Raw genomic sequence first — 6,509 nt, forward strand, 5'->3', positions numbered from 1 at the left:
TCCGTAAACTCTCTGCATACTCTTTCACTTGATTCAGTTTATTTTGAAAAGTCAACAGGATCTTGAGCTTTATTGTGAAAGGTTTACATGGAAAACAAACAAGCGGACAGCAGAGCCACGCAAACGCAACAATGACTAGCGCTTGTCGTCCATAGTGTGTTTATATTAAATATAAGAGAAAGAGAGAACTTTAATAAATTAATATAGCCAGTACAGTGACCATCAAAACCATGAAAAAATAATGCTGTAAACATTTTATTTTATGACACCACGAAACAAACGATAGCATAAAATGAAACGATAGACGTTTTTATATCATCGTCCAATATATATCGTTATATCGAACAGCCCCAGTAGCCAGTAACTAACTCAGTCCTTGGAGGCTACTGTACCTTATTTTTGTTTCTCACAAGACTGCACAGGTCCTGACGTGACAACTAAAATAACTGTTTATAAGAAACGCTAAGACTAATCTTGACTAACTAAAAAGTTAGTCCCGATTCTTCCTCCGAAGAGGAAGAATCGTGTTCCTCTGCCTTCTATGATTCTGGCCAATGTCCAATCTCTTAGAAACAAAACGGATGAATTACAAGGAAATGTGCTTCATCTACGGGAATACAGGGAGGCTTGTCTGATGGCGCTTACCAAGACGTGGCTGACCGATATGGACAGTGACACTTCACTGCAAATCAGCAGCTTTGGGACCCCTGTCAGATTGGATCGGAACTGTGGAGTAACACGCAAATCCCACGGAGGAGGGCTATGTTTGTATATCAACCAGGGCTGGTGTAATAACTTTACTGTGCCGGAGCGGTTGTGTCTTACCGACTTTCAGTATCTGTCAGGCCATTTTACTTACCGAGGGAGTTCCCTCAAATTTTTGTCACTGTTGTTTACATTCATCCTAAAGCTGACGTTAAAGTTGCTGCCGATGCCATTTTTAAAGTGGTACACAATCTGCAGACTCTCACTTATTCTTGGTGATTTTAACAATTGTAATCTTAAGAAATCACTGAACGATTTCTTTCAATATGTCACTTGTCCTACAAGGCAAAACAAAACGCTGGATTTGTGTTATGGACCAATTAAGGGGGCATATAAGTCTGTGGCTGGACCTGCGCTAGGTTCTTCGGATCACAATGTTATTCACCTCCTCCCTGCTTACAGATCTGTGATTAGGAGGGAGAAGGCCTGTGTGAAGCGGACTAATGTCTGGACAAAAGACAGTTGTGTTGCCCTTCAGGGGTGTTTTGATTGCACTGTGACTGGTCCTTGTTTCAAGAGAGCACTTCTGATTTGGATGAACTCACCGATGTGGTGTGTAGCTACGTCTCTTTTTGCAAAGACTCTGTGGTTCCAGTCAGAGAATTTAAGACTTTCCCTAATAACAAACCGTGGCTCTCTAAAGATATTAAGGATCTGATTCTTAAGAGGGAAATTGCTTTTAACGAGGGAGACGTTCCCACTATGAGAATATTGAGGAAGGAGGTGAGGGCTGCAATAAAGATCGCCAAGATGAGGTAAAGAAATAAGATTGAGGCAGAACTCAGCAGTAACAACCTCAAAAGAGCTTGGCTTGGTATGAAAACAATGGCAGGGCTACAGACGAAAGGTAAAAGTAATATTACCTTAGAGGGGTTTACCTCTGACAAACATCTGGCAGACGATCTTAACAGTTTTTACCTTCGTTTTGAGAACTTTGACTTCTAGGCAGACCAGCACACTGAGGGAAAAGACCATCACTCCCCCATCAATTTGTATTGATGAGAGGGGGTAGCTAATCTCTTTAGACACACTAAAAGTAAGAGTCCTGGACCTGACAACATCTGTGGACAGGTACTGAGAACTTGTGCTGATCAGCTGAGTGGGATTTTTCACTATATCTTCTCACTTTCTTTAGAGCTACAGACAGTACCTAAGATTTGGAAACATGCTGTCATTGTTCCTGTTGCTAAGGGCAGTTCTCCTGAGGCACTGAATGATTTTAGGCCTGTGGCTCTGACTTCTTTAGTGATGAAGACATTTGAGAAGATAATTAAGAAGGAGATTTTAATGTATGTTGAACACCATCTTGACCCCTTCCAGTTCGCCTGTAGAGCAGGGAGAGGTGTGGAGGATGCTGCTGTCACACTCCTGCATCTCTTGTATAAGCATCTTGAGGCCCCCCACCCACATGCAAGATTATTATTTGCTGACTTTTCATCGGCATTCAATACAATTCAACCCTTCTTACTTGCTGACAGGCTTTACAATCATTTCAAGCTTGACACTAGTCTGGTCGGCTGGGTGACAGATTTTCTGACTAATAGGTCACAATGCGTGATGGTGAATCATGTGTTTTCTGATGTGCTCTCCTCCTCTACTGCATCACCCCAGCATGCTGCCTCTCTGCCCTTCTGTTCATTCTGTACACGAGTGAGTGTTGCAGCAATTTCACGAACAGACACATCCTGAAGTTTGGTGATGACACAGTAATCGTCAGTCTTCTTGTGGGGGCGAGTCAGGCCATGGACAGGTTGTAGATGATTTTGTGAATTGGTGTGATGAGTCCTTCCTTTCACTTAACGTGTCAAAAACTAAAGACATGATTATTGATTTTAGGAAGTCCTCTTATAGCTCATCACCCACTATCATTAAAACTGCCGATATTGGGATCGTTGAGAGTTATAAATATCTAGGTGTGGTACTTGACCATAAACTGTGTTTTGAATCTCATGCTGATGCCACTACTAAAAAAGTTCAACAAAGACTGTTCTTTTTAAGGAAAATGAGATCTTTTAATGTCTCATCTGAGATGTTGTCCTTGTTTTATAGAAGTTTTATCGAATCTGTGATGTCCTTTTGTATCGCTGCCTGGTTTGGTAACCTGACGGTGAAGAATAAGAATCGGTTGGGACTTCTGCTAAAAACTGCTAGCAAAATTTCAGGGCTTGTCTCCTCAATGGCAAATAACTGCCCTTGGACTTTCTATCACTATTATTGTCATTATTATTTTATAGTATTGTTCTGTTTATTTATATCCTGCTGCTAAATTCAGTAAAATCATAATTCACGTCGGCAGTAATGACACCCGGTTACGCCAATCGGAGGTCACTAAAATCAATATTGAATCGGTGTGCAACTTTGCTAAAACAATGTCGGACTCTGTAGTTTTCTCTGGTCCCCTCCCCAATCAGACCAGGAGTGACATGTTTAGCCGCATGTTCTCCTTAAATTGCTGGCTGTCTGAGTGGTGTCCCAGAAACGATGTGGTCTTCATAGATAATTGGCAAACCTTCTGGAGGAAACCTGGTCTTGTTAGGAGAGACGGCATCCATCCCACTTTGGATGGAGCAGCTCTCATTTCTAGAAATATGGACAAATTTATTAAACCCCCCAAAATATGACTATCCAGAGTTGGGACCAGGAAGCAGAGTTGCAGTCTTACACGCCTCTCTGCAGCTTCTCTCCTCCTGCTACCCCCCCAAAAACCCATCTCCATAGAGACTGTGTCAGCTTCCAAACAGACAAAAAAAAAAAAACTAAAAACCAGCAACAAACAACTTAAACATAAACAATCACAAAGAAAGAACAATACAGTATCCACATCTGAACCAAAGAGTAAAACAGTGAAATGTGGATTATTAAATATTAGGTCTCTCTCCTCCAAGTCTCTGTTAGTACATGACTTAATAATTGATCAACAAATTGATTTACTCTGCCTTACAGAAACCTGGTTGCAGCAGGATGATTATGTTAGTTTAAATGAATCAACACCCCCGAATCATTCTAACTACCAGAAATCTCGAAGCACAGGCCGAGGGGGCGGTGTGGCAGCAATTTTTCACACCAGCCTATTAATTAATGAAAGACCAAGACAGACTTTTAATTCATTTGAAAGCCTGATGCTTAACATTCTCCACCCCAGCTGTGAAACTCAGAAACCAGTCTTACTTGTTATCATCTATCGTCCACCTGGGCCTTACACAGAGTTTCTGTCTGATTTCTCAGACTTTATATCTAATTTAGTTCTGAGCTCAGATAAAATAATTATTGTGGGTGATTTTAACATCCATGTAGATGCTAAAAATGACAGCCTCAACATGGCATTTAATCTGTTATTAGACTCAATTGGTTTCTCTCAAAATGTAAAAGAACCCACCCACCACTTTAATCACACTCTAGATCTTGTTTTAACATATGGCATCGAACCTGAACATTTAACAGTGTTTCCTGAAAACCCTCTCCTGTCTGATCATTTCCTGATAACATTTACATTTACAATAATTGATTACACAGCGGTGGAGAGTAGACTTTATCAAAGTAGATGTCTTTCTGAAAGCGCTGTAACTAAGTTTAAGAATATAATCCACCCACTGTTATCATCTTCAATGCCCTGTACCAACACAGAGCAGAGCAGCTATCTGAACGCTACTCCAACAGAGGTCGATTATCTTGTTAATAATTTCACCTCCTCACTACGTACGACTCTGGATACTGTAGCTCCGGTGAAAACTAAGGTCTCAAATCAGAAGTACCTGACTCCGTGGTATAATTCTCAAACACGTAGCCTAAAGCAGATGACTCGTAATCTGGAGAGGAAATGGCGTGTCACAAATTTAGAGGATCATCATTTAGCCTGGAGAAAAAGTTTGCTGCTTTATAAGAAAGCCCTCCGCAAAGCCAGAACATCTTACTATTCATCACTGATTGAAGAAAATAAGAACAACCCCAGGTTTCTCTTCAGCACTGTAGCCAGGCTGACAAAAAGTCAGAGCTCTTTTGAGCCAACCATCCCTTTAACGTTAACTAGTAATGACTTCATGAACTTCTTCACAAATAAAATTTTTATCATTAGAGAAAAAATTACCAGTAATCATCCCACAGATGTAATATTATCTACAGCTACTCTTAGTACCATTGATGTTAAGTTAGACTCTTTTTCTCCAATTGATCTTTCTGAGTTAACTTCAATAATTACTTCCTCCAAACCTTCAACGTGTCTTTTAGACCCCATTCCTACAAAACTGCTCAAAGAAGTCCTGCCATTAATTAATTCTTCGATCTTAAATATGATCAACCTATCTCTAATAATCGGCTATGTACCACAGGCCTTCAAGCTGGCTGTAGTTAAACCTTTACTCAAAAAGCATCTCTAGACCCAGCAGTCTTAGCTAATTATAGGCCAATCTCCAACCTTCCTTTCATATCAAAAATCCTTGAAAGAGTAGTTGTCAAACAGCTAACAGATCATCTGCAGAGAAATGGCTTATTTGAAGAGTTTCAGTCAGGTTTCAGAGCTCATCACAGCACAGAAACAGCTTTAGTGAAGGTTACAAATGATCTTCTTATGGCCTCTGACAGTGGACTCATCTCTGTGCTTGTCCTGCTAGACCTCAGTGCAGCGTTCGATACTGTCGACCATAATATCCTATTAGAGCGATTAGAACATGCTGTAGGCATTACAGGTACTGCGCTGCAGTGGTTTGTATCGTATCTATCTAATAGACTCCAATTTGTGCATGTAAATGGAGAGTCCTCTTCACACACTGAGGCTAATTATGGAGTTCCACAGGGTTCAGTGCTAGGACCAATTCTGTTTACATTATACATGCTTCCCTTAGGCAGCATCATTAGAAGACATAGCATACATTTTCACTGTTATGCCGATGACACCCAGCTCTATCTGTCCATGAAGCCAGATAGCACACACCAATTAGTTAGACTGCAGGAATGTCTTAAAGACATAAAGACCTGGATGGCCGCTAACTTTCTGCTTCTTAATTCAGATAAAACTGAGGTTATTGTACTCGGCCCTGAAAATCTTAGAAATATGGTATCTAACCAGATTCTTACTCTGGATGGCATTACCTTGGCCTCCAGTAACACTGTGAGGAACCTTGGAGTCATTTTTGACCAGCACATGTCCTTCAACGCACATATTAAACAAATATGTAAGACTACTTTCTTCCATTTGCGCAACATCTCTAAAATTAGAAATATCCTGTCTCAGAGTGACGCTGAAAAACTAGTTCATGCATTTATTACTTCCAGGCTGGACTACTGTAACTCATTATTATCAGGATGTCCAAAAAACTCGCTGAAAAGCCTTCAACTAATCCAAAATGCTGCAGCAAGAGTCCTGACAGGGACTAGAAAGAGAGAGCATATTTCTCCTGTTTTGGCTTCCCTTCATTGGCTTCCTGTTAAATCCAGAATTGAATTCAAAATCCTGCTCCTCACATACAAGGTCTTAAATAATCAGGCCCCATCTTATCTTAATGACCTTGTAGTACCATATCACCCTATTAGAGCACTTCGCTCTCGCTCTGCAGGCCTACTTGTTGTTCCTAGAGTATTTAAAAGTAGAATGGGAGGCAGAGCCTTCAGTTTTCAGGCCCCTCTTCTGTGGAACCAGCTTCCAGTTTGGATTCGGGAGACAGACACTATCTCTACTTTCAAGATTAGGCTTAAAACTTTCCTTTTTGTTAAAGCATATAGTTAGGGCTGGACCCGGTGATCCTGAATCC

The sequence above is a fragment of the Aulonocara sp. 'chitande type north' Nkhata Bay genome, linkage group LG1 (genome assembly GCF_057382095.1).
Source record: "Aulonocara sp. 'chitande type north' Nkhata Bay isolate Kocher_YH1m ecotype deep benthic linkage group LG1, A_spYH_male_GT1.1, whole genome shotgun sequence".
Taxonomy (NCBI): Eukaryota; Metazoa; Chordata; class Actinopteri; order Cichliformes; family Cichlidae; genus Aulonocara; species Aulonocara sp. 'chitande type north' Nkhata Bay.